This window comes from Cetorhinus maximus, chromosome 1 (assembly GCF_964194155.1).
Source record: "Cetorhinus maximus chromosome 1, sCetMax3.hap1.1, whole genome shotgun sequence".
Taxonomy (NCBI): Eukaryota; Metazoa; Chordata; class Chondrichthyes; order Lamniformes; family Cetorhinidae; genus Cetorhinus; species Cetorhinus maximus.
The window spans coordinates 224,982,045-224,998,989 of NC_135879.1; the positions used below are offsets into that span (position 1 = coordinate 224,982,045).

Below are 16,945 nucleotides of genomic sequence, written 5' to 3' on the forward strand. Positions count from 1 at the left end.
ACATCGAAATTGGCTACCCCCCAATTAATTATCCCTATTCCGGATAATAATCCATTGCCAACCTAAACCCTTTGATACAATGGTCATGGTCTCCTAAATGCTCTCTCACTGATATTTGATCCACTTCGGCTAACTCATTCCCAGAACCAGGTCCAACAGTGCCTTCCCTCTTGTTGGACTGGAAACATACTACTGCAGAAAATCATGTCAAACACATTCCAGGAATTCTTGCCCACACTGCACCCCCCACCTGTGGTCTCCCTCCCTTTTTGAATAGTGGGGTTACATTTGCTATCTTCCAATCTAATGGGACCTTCCCCGAGTTTCAGAAAATTAAAACCAATGCATCAACTATCTCACTAGCCACTTCTTTTAAGATGAAGTCCATCAGGACTCAGCCACCTGTCAACCCACAGCTCCAACAAATTACTAGAGTATCGTTTCTCTGGCAATTGTAATTTTCAAGAGTTGCGCCCTCCCTCCTGTTTCCTGATTTATAGCTGCTGCTGGGATGTTTCTTGTATCCTCCATAGTGAAGGCTGATGCAAAATACCTGTTGAATTCATCTGCCATTTCCTCGTTTTCCATTATCAATTCTCCAGATTCACTTTATATGGCACCAACACTCACTTTGTTAACTCGTTTCTTTTTTAAAATATTTACAGAAACTCTTTTTTTTATTTCTGGCTAGCTTTGTCTCATACTCTCATTTTTCCCTCCTTATTAATCTTTTAGTCATCCTTTGCTGTTCCTTATAATATGTCCAATCTTCTGGTTTTCCACCTATCTTTGCACAATTATATACTTTTTCTTTAAGATTGATATTATCTTTAGCCTTTCTAGTGAATCACGGATTGTGTGTCTGTCCCTTGAGCTTTTACTTACCCGTTGGAATGCATATATTCTATGTATTCTCAAATATCCCCCTAAATGTCTGCCACTGCATCTCTATTATCCTATCCCTTAACCTAATTTGCCAATTCACTTTAGCCAGCTCTGCTTTCATACCCTCATAACTGCCCTTACTTAACTTTAGAAACATGGTCTTGGACCCACTCCCCTCTCCCTCAAACTGAAAGTAAAATGCAATCTTATTATGGTCACTGCTACCTAGCGGGTGCCTTCACTATGAGATCATTAATCAATCCCATCTCATTGCACAATATCAAGTCTAGCACAGCCTGCTCCCTGGCTGGCTCCAGAACATGCTGCTCTAAGAAAATATCCCGGAAACATTTGGTGAACTCACCATCTAGGCTACCTTTGCCCATCTGACTTTTCCAGTTTATATGTAGGTTAAAATGTCCCATGATTATTGCCATACCTTTCTGATAAGCTCCCATTATTTCTTTCTTTATGCTCCATCCTGCCATGTGGTTACTATTAGAGGGGCTGTACATGACTCCCACTAGTGGCTTTTTGCCTTTACCATTTCTCATCTCTACCCAAACCGTTTCCACATCCTGGTTTCCTGAACATAAGAACATAAGAAATAGGAACAGGAGTAGACCATTCAGCCCCTCAAGCCTGTTCCACCATCCATAGCTGATCTTCTTGTGTTTCGATTTCCACCTAGCCCCGATAACCTTTGATTCCCTTGCCTAACAAGAATCTATCTGCCTCTGCCTTAAAAATATTCAACGACCTTCCCTCCACCACCTTCTGAGGCAGAGAATTCAGAAGTCACACAATCCTCTGAAAGAAAAAATTTCCCATCATCTCTGTCCTAAAAGGGTGACCCATCATTTTAAAACAGTGCCCCTTCATTCCAGGTATCAATCTAGTAAAAGCAAAATACTGCAGATGCTGGAAATCTGAAACAAAAACAAAACTACCTGGAAAAACTCAGCAGGTCTGACAGCATCTCCGGAGAGCAATACAGTTAACGTTTCGAGTCCGTATGACTCTTCATCAGAACTGTTCTGATGAAAAGTCATACGGACTCGAAACGTTAACTGTATTCCTCTCCGCAGATGCTGTCAGACCTGCTGACTTTTTCCAGGTAGTTTTGTTTTTGTATCAATCTAGTAAACCTCATTTGAACTGCAGCCAATGCACTTACATCCTTCCTTAAATAAGGAGACCAAAACTGCACATAGTACTCCAGGTGTAACCTCACCAATGCCCTGTATAACTGAAGCATAACATCCTTACTTTTATAAAAGCAAAATACGGCGGATGCTGGAAATCTGAAACAAAAACAAAAATTGCTGGAAAAACTCAGCAGGTCTGACAGCATCAGTGGAGAGAAAGACAGAGTTAACGTTTCGAGTCCATATGAAGAGTCATACGGACTCGAAACGTTAACTCTGCCTTTCCATCCTTACTTTTATGTTCAATCCCTCTCATAATAAAGGATAGCATTCCATTAGCCGTTTTAATTACTTGATGTACCTGCATACTAACTTTTTGTGACTCATGTACCAGAACACCTAGCTCCCTCTGCACCTCAGAATTATGCAGCTGTTCTCCATTTAAATAATATTCTGCTTTTTTGTTCTTCTTGCCAAAGTGAACTTCACATTTTCTCACATTAAACTCCATTTGCCAGATCTTTGCCCACTCACTCAACCTATCAATAGCCATCTGAACCTCATGACCTCTTCACAGCGTACTTTCCTACCTATCTTTGTGTCATCTGCAAATTTAGCTACCATGTCTTCACTTCCCTCATCTAACTCATTGGTGTAAAGCGTAAAAGGTTGAGGTCCCAGTATAGACTCCACTTGTCACGTCCTGCCAATCAGAAAAAGATCCATTTATGCATACTCTCTGCTTTCTGCCAGCCAATCTTCTATCCACGATAATATGTTACCCACTACACCATGCGCTTTTATTTTCCATAATAATCTTTGATGTGGCACCTTATTAAATGCCTTCTGGAAATCTAAGTACAGTATGCCTACAGGCTCCCCTTCATCCACTGCGCATGTTACTCCTTCAAAAAACTCCAATAAATTGGTTAAACATGATTTTCCTTTCACAAAACCATGCTGACTCTTCCCTTTTGCCCAGCTATAACCTCCCTAATGATTGATTCTAATAACTACCCCACAACAGACGTCAAGCTAACTGGCCTATAGTTTCCTGTTTCCTACCTTCCTTACCCTTCTTGAATAGAGGGCTTATATTTACTGCTTTCCAATCCGATGGAACCTTTCCAGAATCTAGCAAATTTTGTAAAATTAACACCAGCGCATCGACTACCTCATTAGCCACCTCTTTTAAGTCCCTAGGGTGTAGTCCATCGGGACCCGGAGACTTGCCAGCCTGTAGCTGCATCAATTTGCTCAGTACCATTTCCCTAGTGATTTCAATTTCACCAAGTTCCTTTCTCCCATTCACCTCCTGATTTGCAGCTATCACTGGAATGTATTACATTCCTTGTAACTCCCCAGCCATTAATGGCTTCCTGTACCATGGTGCCATGGCCAGTTAATTCATCCACCCTGTAGCCCCCACTCTCATCCAAACAAGTTGAGAAAACGTCAAACCTGTTGGACAATTGCAAGGGATGAGGCTCCTGCACTCCGGGTCACCTTACTTGCCTCACTTGCAATCACACTTTCCTGCTCCTGACCAAATCAGAAGACTCTATCCTAAGGGGTGTGACCGCCTTCTGGAATAAAGTGCCCAGATAACCTTTCCCCTCTCTGTTATGCCACAGGATCTGCAACTTGGCCTCCAGCTCAATAACTCGGAGCCGAAGTTCCTGCAACCGCAAACGCTTACTGCAGATGTATTTGCCCTGGATCACACTAGTATTCAGAAGCTCCCACATCCTGCAATTGCAGCACCTCACCTACGCTGCCATCTCCAATGTGTGTTAATTAATTATTAACCGCTAATTAATTTATACGTAATAAAGCTACACCTCACATTAGGTTTTGGCACTACCAGTAAACATTACAATACTGATAAAACAATACAGTACTTACAATACTGAAAACTAATAATACCAGTTGCTGCTTTACTTTCTCCTTCTGCTGCACCAAAGTGGAAATCAAGTACTGGAGGTTGAAAAAACAGTAGAAGATAAAAAAGCACCTCCTCCCAGCCCTTCCTAAACTCCCCACTCAGCACACTTTACTTCTTGGAGTAAATCTTACCTAAAGCGCCTCTTTCACCCTATATTCCAAATTCCCACTTTGAACCAAATTCCCAAATATATTCACCCGGTCTCTGTCTCACTCAGGCCGAAGTCTCCCCTCTCTGACCTTGCACATCTTACCAGTATGATAAAACATAATAATTCATCTGTCACTCACCCACCGCCTACTCAATGCCGAGTCGGAAAAGGCCTATACTTACCAACCAATCAATTTATGGGGCTCCTGTGACTTCACTTTTAGATTTTTATCTGTGAACTCCTGGCTCTCTCTCTCTACTGCTTTATAGGCTTCTATGACATTAAATCAGCTTCTTCCCCTGTAGCAAAGTAACAGCCAGCTATTGGAGGCTGAGGAAAGGTAGGAAAAGAAAGGAGCACCTCCTTCCCCTCTTCACCAAACTCCCTCACTCACTGAACTCCAACTTAAACATTCTAATGCACCCAAAGCAGCACTCCAGGACTGACAAGCAGCACTGAAGGCAGCCTGTTTTATGCTCCCTGATTCAAGCTTCTGAAAGCCAGTTTAAGCTGCAGCTACAAGGAGAGCCTGCAAACCTGTTTTAAAGCTGGAATAAAACTCAACTTCTCCCAACCCAAAGAGAAACTTTTAGTTAATTGCTAAATTAAAGGCTGGACTTTAGATAGAAATTAACACTTAAATTAAGTTAACCCTTAAAATTAACCCATAAAACTCCCTCACTCAAACTCCAACTTCAGCACTCCAGAATACTGGAAGAATTTACAGAGTAATTAACAGCCTCATAGGCCCTGTCATAAACATTCCCTCTGTGGCCATCTTCAAGTCCTGGAGTGGAATCTAGGTCCAGATTCTTCTTACTCAGACAGGACCTCCGCTTGCTTCCTTTAACAGCCTAGGATACATTTCATCCAGGCCAGGGAATTTAACCACTTTCAAAGATGTTAACCCCTTAATACTTCCTCTCTCACCATGTCAACTTCTTCTAATACTTCACACTCCTTTCTGATTGCAATCTCTGTAACATCCTTTCCAAAAACAGAAACATTTATCAAGAACCATACCAACATCCTATGCCTCGAGACACAGGTTACCCTTATGGTCCCCGATAGGCCCTACTCTTTTAGTTATCCTGTTGCTGTTTATGTATTTATAGAAAAATCTTTGCGTTTTCCTTGATTTTACTTGCGAACATTTCATGCCCTCTTTTTGCTTTCCTAATTTCCTTTTCACTTTCACCCCCACACTTGTTATACTCCTCTAGGTTTTCTGCAGTATTGCGCCCTCAGTATTTGCCATATGCTTCCCTTTTTTCTCCCCCTTCATCCTCTCCTTTAAGCTCCTTGACATTCAGGGGGTTCTGGATTTGTTAGCTCTACCAAGGAACATACTCTGAACCCTCATCATCTCTTCCTTGAATGCCTCACACCAACATAGCACCAATTTACAATCAGGCAGCTGTTTCCAGGCCACTTCAGCCAAATCACATCTCAGCTTAGTAAACTTAGTTTTCCCTCAGTTGAGGGAAAGTTGATATTCCTAATCGATGTTTGTCTTTTTCGATAACTACCCTAAATCCTTAATATGATCACTTCCACCCAAGTGCTTTGCAACCTCTTCCACCTGCCCAGCTCATTCCCTAAAGCTAAGTACAAAAGTAAGTCCCCCTCTCTTGTTGGCCTCAATACTTAAGCAATTCAATATTCCTGCCTTCATTTAGGTGACAAGGTCGCCTGAAAGTAAAGTCACAACCAAGTTAGCAACAGCCCAAAGTGCTGATACAGATTTTGGGGCAGGCTTCTGCCCTGTTGTTCTCATTTTCAGCCCATAAAACAAAATATTAACATGATACAAAGCCATGACCATGAATGAAAAACAGTTATAAAATTTTAAAAACAGCCAATCATAAAGGCATCGTTGTGTCATCACCGGCTGTCCCATGATTCGAGGATGATGTCTCTGCAAGGCTGCAAGTTTCTGCCGTGGGTCTTCATGTGGCCGAAAAGGTCAATTCTCCACCCGTAGATCTTTGGGCATGTCCCATGAGGTAGTGGGGTCCAGGGAAGGCAATGGGTAAGGGTGATACAAGGAGTCTACAGAGGGATATACAGGTTAAGTGAGTGGGCAAAAACTTGGCAGATGGAATATAATGTGGGAAAATGTGAGGTTATGCACTTTGGCAGGAAGAATAGAAGAGCTGAATAGTATTTAAATGGAGGAAGACTGAAGAAAGCTGCAGCACAGAAGGATTTGGGGGCCCTCGTGCTTCATCCCAAAAAGCTAGCATACAAGTTTAGCAGGTAAGGCAAGGCAAGGCAAATGGAATGTTGGCCTTTGTTTCAAAAGGGAATGGAGTATAAAAATAGGGAAGTCTTGCTAAAACTATACAAGGCACTAGATAAACCACAAAGAGAATACTGTGAACAGTTTTGGTCCCCTTATCTAAGGGGAGATATACTGGCATTGGAGGCAGATCAGAGAAGGTTCACTAGATTGATTCTGGGTATGGAGGGATTTTCTTATGAGGAGAGGTTGAGAGGTTGGGCCTGTACTCATTGGAGTTTAGAAGTATGAGAATCAACCTTATTGAAACAAAAAAGATCCTTAAGGGGCTTTACAGGGTAGATGCTTAGAGATTGTTTCCCCTTGTGGGTGAGTCTAGAACCAGAGGGCATAATCTCAGAGTAAGGGGTCGCCCATTTAAGACAGAGATGAGGAGAAATTTCTTCTCTCAGAGGGTTGTTAATCTGCAGAATTCTTTACCACAGAAGGCTGTAGAGGCTGGGTCGTTAAGTATATTCAAGGCTGAGATAGACAGATTTTTAATCAGTAAGGGAATCACGGGCATGGGGAAAAGGCAGGAAAGTGGAGTTAAGGATTATCAGATCAGCCATGATCTCATTGAATGGCAGAGCAGACTCAATGGTTTGAATGGACTACTTCTGCTGTGTCTTATGATCTTTTGGAGTGCAAGATTTGCTTCCTTTTCTTTTCTTCCGCTGCTCTGCCGCATCGAGACGTTGTGACTCAAAAGCGTGATGCAGTTTGATGGACAAGTTGCTGCCATTTTGAACAATTGGTAACATGCTCCTCCCAATCATTAATGTTAATGTTGCCATCAGAACTTCAGAGTGCCTTTGAAGCATATTCTTTGTCCTCCCTGGAATGTTGGGCTCTTGAGAGTTGAGAAAGCAGGACCTGGTAGGGGAGATGCTTATCAGCCATCCAGACAGAGCATCCAGTCCATACATGTTGGTTTTGCAGGAGTTTTGCCTGAATGCTTGTGGAGCTGGCTTCAAGAAGGACATGAGCATTTGCTCAGCAGTCCTCCCCTTGTAGCATGAGGACATAAAGAAAGGCAGAGCACACAGCGGGACTACATAGAGAAGGGCAGAGCAAGGCAAGGCTACAGAGAGAGAGGCAGAGCACTGCAAGATTAGTGAGAGAGGGAGGCAGAACTACATAGAGGGGTAGAGCATGGGGAGACTAGATAGAGAGGGGCAGAGCATGTGGAGACTACATGGTGAGGGGCAGATTGTGGGAAGACTACACAGAGAGTGAAAGAGCGTGAGGAGGCTACACAGAGGCAGAGCGTGGGGAGGCTACATCAAGAGGAAGAGAGCGACAAGACTGCAATAAGAGATGCAGAGAGCAGCGAGACTGCAATAAGAGAGGCAGAGAGTGGCGAGACTGCAATAAGAGAGGCAGAGAACGGCGAGACTGCAATAAGAGAGGCAGAGAACAGCGAGACTGCAATAAGAGAGGCTAGTTCAGTCTGTGGCTGATCATGTTCAGTGAAAAATCAAAGTGTGAAATCACAAAGAAGCAGGCAAGTGGTTGGTTGCTAAGTATTTTGCTTACTTATCTTTGAAAACTCATGTAATTTATATGTGTAAGGTTTTACTAGTATGAATAAGGTTTACTAGCGGTAATAAAGCTTATCGGGAGCAGTAGGGCATATTAATTGGAAATTAAGAAAAATAATAAATTAACACATAATAAAGATGGCAAGTCAAGTGATGTGTTGCCTATTGCGGAATATGGGTGCTCCTGGGTACTGATGCAATCCAAGGCAAACGCATCTGCAGTAAGTGTCTGTGGCATGAGGAACTTTGACAGAGTCATGGAGCTGGAGGCCAAGATGCAGGCACTGTGGTGCATCAGGGAGGGGGGGTACGTTACCTGGACAATTTGTTCCAAAGGGCAGTCACAGTCATTAGGATAGGGTCTTCTGATGTGCTCCGGGGCAAGAAAGTGGAACTGAGGCAGGTATTGGGATCGCTGAGGTAGAGATGGAGGAGCCTCAGCCAATACAATCGTCCAACAGGTTCCACGTTCTTGCAGCATGAATGGATGGAAGTGGGAGCTGCAGTGTGGATGTGCAAACTGACCAAGGCACCATAGTACAGGAAGCCATTCGAGCGAGGGGTGTTAATAGAAATGTAGTGGTAGTAGGGGGTCAGTATAGTCAGGGGATGTAACAGTTCTCTGCAGTCGAGAGTGAGAGTCCAGAAGGCTGCACTGCCTGCCCAGTTCCAGGGTTCAGTTCATCTGCTCTGGGCTAGAGAGGAACTTGCATTGGGAGAGGGTGGATCCAGTGGTCATGGTACACATAGTCACCAGCGACACAGGTAGGACCAGGAAAGAGGTTCTACTCAGAGATTATAAACTGCCGGGAGTAAATTAAGAAGCAGAACCTCAAAGGGAATAATCACTGGATTATTATTTGAGCCATAGGCAAATTGGCATTGGGTAAATAAGATTAGAGAGATGACTGCATGGCTCAAAGACAGGTATGGGAGAAATGGGTTTCTGGCACCAGTAGTGGGGAAAGTTGGGAGCTGTACCATTGGGATGACCTTCACCTGAACTGTACTGGGAACAGATTCTAGCGAATTATATAACTAGGGTGGTGGAGAGGGCTTTAAACTAAATAGTGGAGGAAGTGATCATACGAGAGGAGATGTAGTAAATCAAAAGGGAACAAGGTAATACAGCAGGGTAGTGTTTTGGGTAATAATAACCAGAGTGTGGCAGGGAGGGACAGAGAGTACAAACTTAAGAGTGCAGCAGCAGATAAAGCCCAAAACTGCAAAAATGGTAAAAACACAGAGTTAAAGGCTCTGTATCTGAATGCACGCAGCATTCATAACAAAATGGATTAATTGGTCGCACAGATAGAAATAAATATTTATGACCTGATAGCCTTTACAGAGACATGGTTGCAGGGTGACCAAGGTTGGGACCTGAATACTAAAGGGTATTTAACACTTTGAAAAGATAGGAAGCTAGGAAAAGGTGGTGGGGTTGCTCTGTTAATTAAGGATGTCATTAGTACAGTGGTGAGAGGGATGACCTTGGCTCGTAGGAGCAAGATGTAGAATCAGTTTGGGTAGAGATAGGAAATAGGAAAGGTAAGAGGTCACTGTTGAATAGTTTATAGACACCTTAATGGTAGGACAGAGCATACAGGAAGAAATAAATGGAGTATGTAAGAAAGGTACCACAAGATACTTGAAAACCAAAGTCATAGAGTCCTAGAGGTCTACAGCACAGAAAAAGGCCCGTCGGTCCATTGAGTTTGCGCTGGTCAAACAAGTACCTAACTATTCTAATCCCATTTTCCAGCACTAGGCCTATAGCCTTCTATGCCATGGCATCGCAAGTGCACATCCAAATACTTCTTAAATGTTATGAGGGTTTCTGCCTCTACCACCCTTTCAGGCAGTGAGTTCCAGATTCCCACCACCCTCGGAGTTAAAAAATTCTTCCTCACATCCCCTCTAAACCTCCTGCCTCTTACCTTAAACTTATGCCCCCTGGTAATTGATCCCTCCACCAAGGGGAAAAGTTCCTTCCTGTCTACCTTATCCATGCCCCTCACAACTTTATACACCTCAATCATGTCCCCCTCAATTTCCTCTGCTCCAAGGAAAATAACCCCAGTTTATCCAATCTCTCCTCATAGCTAAAACTCTCCAGCCCAGGCAACAACCTGGTAAAACTTAAACAACTTAAAAACTAAACAATATAACAAGTGGCTGCAGACATGGTGGGTGCATTGGAACCTATAGGCTGGTTAACCTAACATCTGTCATAGGGAAAGTGCTAGAATCCATTATTGAAGTTATAGCAGTATACTTAGAAAATCATAATTTGATCAGAGTCCTTTGTGAAAGGGAAATTGTGTTTCACTAATTTATTAGTTTTTTGAGGAAGTAACAAGCAAGGTTGATAAAGGGGAACCTGTAGATATGATGTATTTGGTTTGCCAGTAGACATTTGATAAGGGGCCACTTCAAAGGTTACTACACAAGATAAGATTACATAATGTAGGGGGTAGCATATTAACATGGGTAAAGAATTGGTTAGCTAACAGGAAGCAGAGAGTAAGGATAATTAGGTCTTTTTCGGGTTGGCAACCTGTAACTAATGGAGTGCCACAGGGATTAGTGCTGGGGCCTCAACTATTTACAATCTACTTCAATGAAGGGACAGTTTCATAGAACAATATGTTGTGGATCCAACCAGGGATCAGCCTATTTTGGATCTGGTAATGTGTAATGAGGCAGGTTTAATAAATGATCTGAGTAAAAGATCCCCTAGGAAACAGTGACCATAACATGGTGGAATTTAACATTCAGTGTGTGAGAGAAACTTGCGTCGGAAACAACTGTGCTAAACTTAAATAAGGGTAATTACAAAGGAATGAGGGAAGAGTTGGTTGCAGTGGATGGGGAAAGGATTTTAGCAGAAAAGACTCTTGATGAACAATGGCAAATGTTTAAGAAAATAGTTCATGACTCACAACAAAGATATATCCCAGTGAGGAAGGAGGATTTTAGGAAGGGGACAAACCAACCATGGTTAACCAAGGAAATTAAGGATAGTGTCAAATTGAAAGAAAAAACACACAATGTGGCAAAGATTAGTGGTAAACCAGAGGTTTGGGAAAGTTTCAAATGCCAACAGAAGATGACCAAAAACATTATAAAGAGGGAGAAAATAAATTTTGAGGGTAAACTAGCAAGTAATATAAAAACGGATAGTAGGAGCTTCTTTAAATATATAAAAAGAGAGGGGCCAAAGTCAATATAGACCCCTTTGAATATGAGACGAGGGAAATAATAATGGGGAAACAGGAAATGGCAGAGGAGTTGAATAAATACTTTGCCTCAGTCTTCACAGTAGAAGACACTAATAGCATTCCAAAAATACTAAATAATCAAGGGGCAAAAGGAGGGGCAGGAAATAAATACAATAACTATCATTAGAGAAAAAGTACTAGGGAAACTAATGGGGCTAAAGACTGATAAGTCCCCTGGACCTGATGGGTTGGATCCTAGGATATTAAAGGAAGTAGCTACACAAATAGTGGATGCACTAGTAGTAATCTTCCAAGAATCCTTAAATTCTGGAAAAGTTCCAGAGGATTGGAAAACTGCCAATGTTTGGTAGCTAAATTTGCTGATGATACTAAGATAGGTAGGAAAGTAAGTTACCATGAAGATGTAGAGAGTCTGCAAAGAAAGTGAGCAGGCAAAAATTTCCAGATGGAGTATAATGTGGGAAAATGTGATCTTGTCCACTTTGGCAGGAAGAACAGCAAAGCAGTATATCATTTAAGAGAGAGATTACAGAACTCAGTGCTACAGAGGGACCTAGGTATCCTGGTACATGAATCACAAAAAGTTAATATGCAGGTACAGCAAGTGATTCGGAAGGAATGTTGCCATTCATTGCAAGGGGAATGAAATGTAAAAGTAGAGAAGGTTTATTGCAGCTACATGGGGTCTTAGTGAGACCACATCTGGAATACTGTGTACAGTTTTGGTCTCATTTGAAAAAAGATATAATTGCTTCAGAAATAGTTCAGAGAAGGTTCACGCATCTCAATTCTGGATGAGGGGCTTATCTTATGAGGAAAGGTTGAACAGGTGGCCATTTGGGTTTAGAAGAATGAGAGGTGATCTCATTGAAACATACAAGATCCTGTGGAGATTTGATAGGGTAGATACCGGGAGAATATTTCCTCTTGTGGGGGAGATGAGAATAAGTGGACACAGTTCAAAAATAAGAGGTCTCCCTTTCAAGACAGAGATGAGGAGAAATATTTTCTCTCCAAGGCTCAACACATTCCAGAGTCTCTCCTTGAACAGATATGGGAAGTGGAATATTTGGTTGACCGAGTGTGGGTTGATATTATGTATTTTGCTTTGACAACGTTCAAGGACAGGCCAAGTTTCTTGCATGCAGAATAGAGAGATCAAGAGTGGTTTGCAAATCTGAGGCAGATTGGGCAATGCTAGATAGATTCTTGATTGACAAGGGGGTGAAAGGTTATCGGGAGTAGGCAGGAACGTGGGGTTGAGGTTGCAATCAGATCAGCCATAATCTTATTTAACGGTGGAGCAGGCTCGAGGAGCTGAGTGGCATACTCCTGCTCCCAATCTGTATGTTCACATGTACCATTAAGCAACTGTTGGGCCCAGATTGTCTTTGACATGATTCATGTGCTGAGGCACAGAATCATTTCGCTTCACTTAGCCTCATCTGCTGGTCAGTTTTACATTGAAGCAGCGAGGGGGTGAATGGTGAAAAGGAAGCTCAAGATCTAACCTTACAATTATGGAAAAGATGGCAACCTTCTGGCTCCACATAGTAAACTGAGCTTTTTTTTTGGAAAAACAAGTTTTCCCACACAAGAATAAGCTAATCTTCTCCTGAAGTATTTCAAAATTTGAACATGATCATTATATAGAATTAATGCTGCCATGGCAATTCTGATGTTGTACAGATTTTACTATCATCAGTTCAGAATTCTGTAGTCAAGTCACAGATTAAAAGCTTTTTCTGAACTCTATCAATCAATGCTGCACCAGGTTTCATATATACCGAGCAATTTAACAGTTACAAAATAACTTATAGGATACATCTTTATGCATGAACCTTCAAGCCTGAGAGAGACATTTAGGATATTTTTAATGACCAATAGTTGTAATTTTTAAGCTGTGCCATTAAGGTTTGAAGATGACAATTCCTCATTTTTGGAGAGGGGAGGAAGCAGTTCAAATAACCTATTCAAGACTATGCAGGTTCCATTAGTATTAATGGTACTTCTCATTACTTCCAAACAAAGGTCACTCCTCCACAAAGTATGTGCCATTTAAGTTGTGCTATAGACCTGGTCATTCAGCCATGATTGTATTAAATCACATATAACCAAGAAACATAAAATATTAAGTCTTTGATAGTGATATTTAGGAAAACAGTGTACACATTGAAAGAACAAACAGCTACAATCATCTTTTAATGACGCCTTAATGATTAGAACCATAGAACACTACAGCACAGAAAACAGGCCATTCGGCCCTTCTAGTCTGTGCCGAAATATTATTCCGCTAATCCCATTGACCTGCATCCAGTCCATAACCCTCCAGACCTCTCCCATCCATGTATCTATCCGATTTATTCTTAAAACTTAAGAGTGAGCCTGCATTTACCACGTCAGATGGCAGCTCGTTCCACACTCTCACCACTCTGAGTGAAGAAGTTCCCCCTAATGTTCCCCCTAAACCTTTCCCCTTTCACCCTAAAGTCATGTCCTCTTGTGTTTATCTCTCCTATTCTAAGTGGAAAGAGCCTACTCGCATTTACTCTGTCCATACCCCTCATAATTTTGTAAACTTCTATCAAATCTCCCCTCATCCTTCTACGCTCCAAGGAATAAAGTCCTAACCTGTTTAATCTTTCCCTGTAACTCAACTCCTTAAGACCCGGCAACATCCTAGTAGATCTTCTCTGCACTCTTTCAATCTTACTGATATCCTTCCTGTAGTTAGGCGACCAGAACTGCACACAATACTCCAAAGTTGGCCTCACCAATGTCTTATACAACCTCACCACAACATCCCAACTCCTATACTCAATACTTCGATTTATGAAGGCCAGTATGCCAAAAGCTTTCTTTACAACCCTGTCTACCTGTGACGCCACTTTCAGGGAATTATGTATCTGAACTCCCAGATCTCTTTGATCCTCCGCACTCCTCAGTGCCCTACCATTTACTGTGTATGTCCTACCTTGGTTTGTCCTTCCAAAATGCAACACCTCACACTTTTCTGCATTAAATTCCATCTGCCATTTTCTGGCCCATTTTCCCAGTTGGTTCAGATCCCTCTGCAAGCTTTGAAAGCCTTCCTCGTTGTCCACAACGCCTCCAATCTTAGTGTCATCAGCAAACTTGCTGATCCAATTTACCACATTATCATCCAAATCATTGATATAGACAACAAACAACAATGGTCCCAGCACAGATCCCTGAGGCACACCACTAGTCACAGACCTCCAGTCTGAGAAGCAATCATCCACTACCACTCTCTGTCTTCTCCCACACAGCCAATTTCGAATCCAGTTTACAACCTCTCCATGGATATCAAGTGTCTGAACCTTCTGAACTAACCTCCCATGTGGGACCTTGTCAAAGGCCTTACTAAAGTCCATGTAGACAACATCCACAACCTTTCCTTCATCTACTTTCTTGGTAACCTCCTCGAAAAACTCTACAAGGTTCGTTAAACACGACCTACCATGCACAAAGCCATGCTGACTATCCTTAATCAGCCCTTGGCTGACCAAATAATTGTATATCCGATCTCTCAGAACACCTTCCAATAATTTACCTACTACTAACGTCAGGCTCACTGGCCTGTAATTACCTGGTTTATTTTTGGAGCCTTTTTTAAACAACAGAACAACATGAGCTACCCTCCAATCCTCCGGCACCTCACCCGTGGCTAAGGACATTTTAAGTATTTCTGCCAGGGCCCCTGCAATTTCTACACTAGTCTCCCTCAAGGTCCGAGGGAATATCATGTCAGGCCCGGGGGATTTATCTACCTTTATTCGCTGTAAGGCAGCAAGCACCCCCACCTCTTTAATCTCTATATGTTCCATGACACTACTGCTTGTTTCCCTTCTTTCCTTATAAACTATGCCAGTTTCCTGAGTAAATACTAATGCAAAAAAAACTGTTTAAGATCTCCCCCATCTCGTGAGGCTCCACACATAGACGACCACTCTGATCTTCAAGGGGACCAATTGTGTCCCTTACTATCCTTTTACTTTTAATATACTTGTAGAAATCCTTCGGATTTACCTTCACATTATCTGCCAAAGCAACCTCATGTCTTCTTTTTGCCTTCCTGATTTCCTTTTTTAGTATTTTCTTACATTTTCTATACTCTACAAGTACCTCATTTGCTCCATGTTGCCTATACCTGTTATACACCTCTCTCTTCTTCTTAACCAAATCGCCAATATCCCTTGAAAACCAAGGTTCCTATGCCTGTTAACTTTACCTTTAATCCTTTCAGGAACATGCAAACTCTGCTCTCTCAAAATTTCGCCTTTGAATGCCTTCCACTTACTGAACACATCCTTGCCAGAAAACAACTTATCCCAATCCACTCTTCCTAGATCCTTTCTCATTTCCACAAAATTGGCCTTTCTCCAGTTTAGAATCTCAACTCGAGGACCAGACCTATCCTTATCCATAATTAACTTAAAACTAATGACATTGTGGTCACTGGACCCAAAATGTTCGCCTACACATACTTCTGTCAGCAACATTGCCAAAGAAACACACGTACATATAATTGAAGGGGCTAACAAAGCCATTCAACAGGAGTCTAGGCCTTTAAAATAGCAGGAAAATATGCTGCGAATCATGGCAATTAAAAAAAAAACAGATTTTCTCCATCCCTGTGAAGTCATCTACGACTTGTTGGAGAATGGTTCCATGAGTGCCAGCTCCAATGGCCAATTAATTGGCCATTTTCTTATGAGCCTCAACAGCATGCTTTTCAATTATGGGGGATGAACAGCTGTGTTCAATCTTACTTACCAAATAGCCACATTTATGCAACAGGTGTTTATGGATAATGCTCAAGGACATAAGTGAAGACCAATATTTCAGCTATCACAGCATGGACCAGGATTAAATCTGGGGCATGACTGGTCTTGATGATTTATCCCCTTAATCAATTAACTTGCTTTAATGATAGCTTCCAACTAGGGCAAGGTTCCAAGCAAAGGCATAAAGCTTCTGGTTAAAATTGCATTTTTTCCTCATGCAATATTTTATTAACCTAATTTGGCAACATTTTCTTTCAGCATGGGATATTTCCAGAAAGTCCCTCGGGTACTCTATCAATCAAGATACCCAGAAACAAGGAAGAGGAGAAATGATAATACAGCAATTTATAGTTTAAAGCCACAACACAGAAGATAACATGGCTGTACTGCACTGGAGCTCCAACGTATTCAATGGGCCAGATCTTGCTGCAATGGGGTAGCTTGCAGCATACACCATTGACTAGACTTGTTCCTGCAGCATTCAGTTCAAATTTTTTGCTCTGTGATTTGCTGGAATGTGAGCTTATGACTACTTGACATGTACAATGGAGCATCTGGAACCTTAGTGAATGCTAAGGTGAACAGTATATCTCTTCAGTCAATAAGATTTAGGGATTGATAAACAGAAAAATTATGGGAAAGGTGAATTAGAATTAAATTATGAACAAAAAAAAAGGGAAGAGAAAGACTGGTTTGAGAGAGACAGACAATGGAAAAGTAAGAATAAAGGAAAAAAAAAAGTTTTTAAAATAAAATCTTGAGCAACAATTGACCATTAATGTGCAGGAATGAGACTGAACAGACTAAATTATTCCCTTCATGGGCCAGAAAGGTTGATTGGCATTGCATTAACAAACACTACATTATTAATTTGGTACTTGCACTGTTAAATTGCAGCTCTAACTTCAATTTTCCAATCAGTGTATCTCTCATCTTTGGCT

General features: G+C 41.8%; 2 protein-coding genes across 6 annotated transcripts in view; both read right to left on the minus strand.

Annotated features, from left to right (window-relative positions):
• Positions 1 to 16,945, minus strand: part of ptpra (protein tyrosine phosphatase receptor type A) — a 333,338-nt gene that overhangs the window by 146,460 nt on the left and 169,933 nt on the right. The window lies entirely within an intron of this gene.
• The window catches only part of rnf24 (ring finger protein 24), a 632,553-nt gene that overhangs the window by 31,455 nt on the left and 584,153 nt on the right, over positions 1 to 16,945 (minus strand). The gene's annotated exons all lie outside the window — the stretch shown is intronic.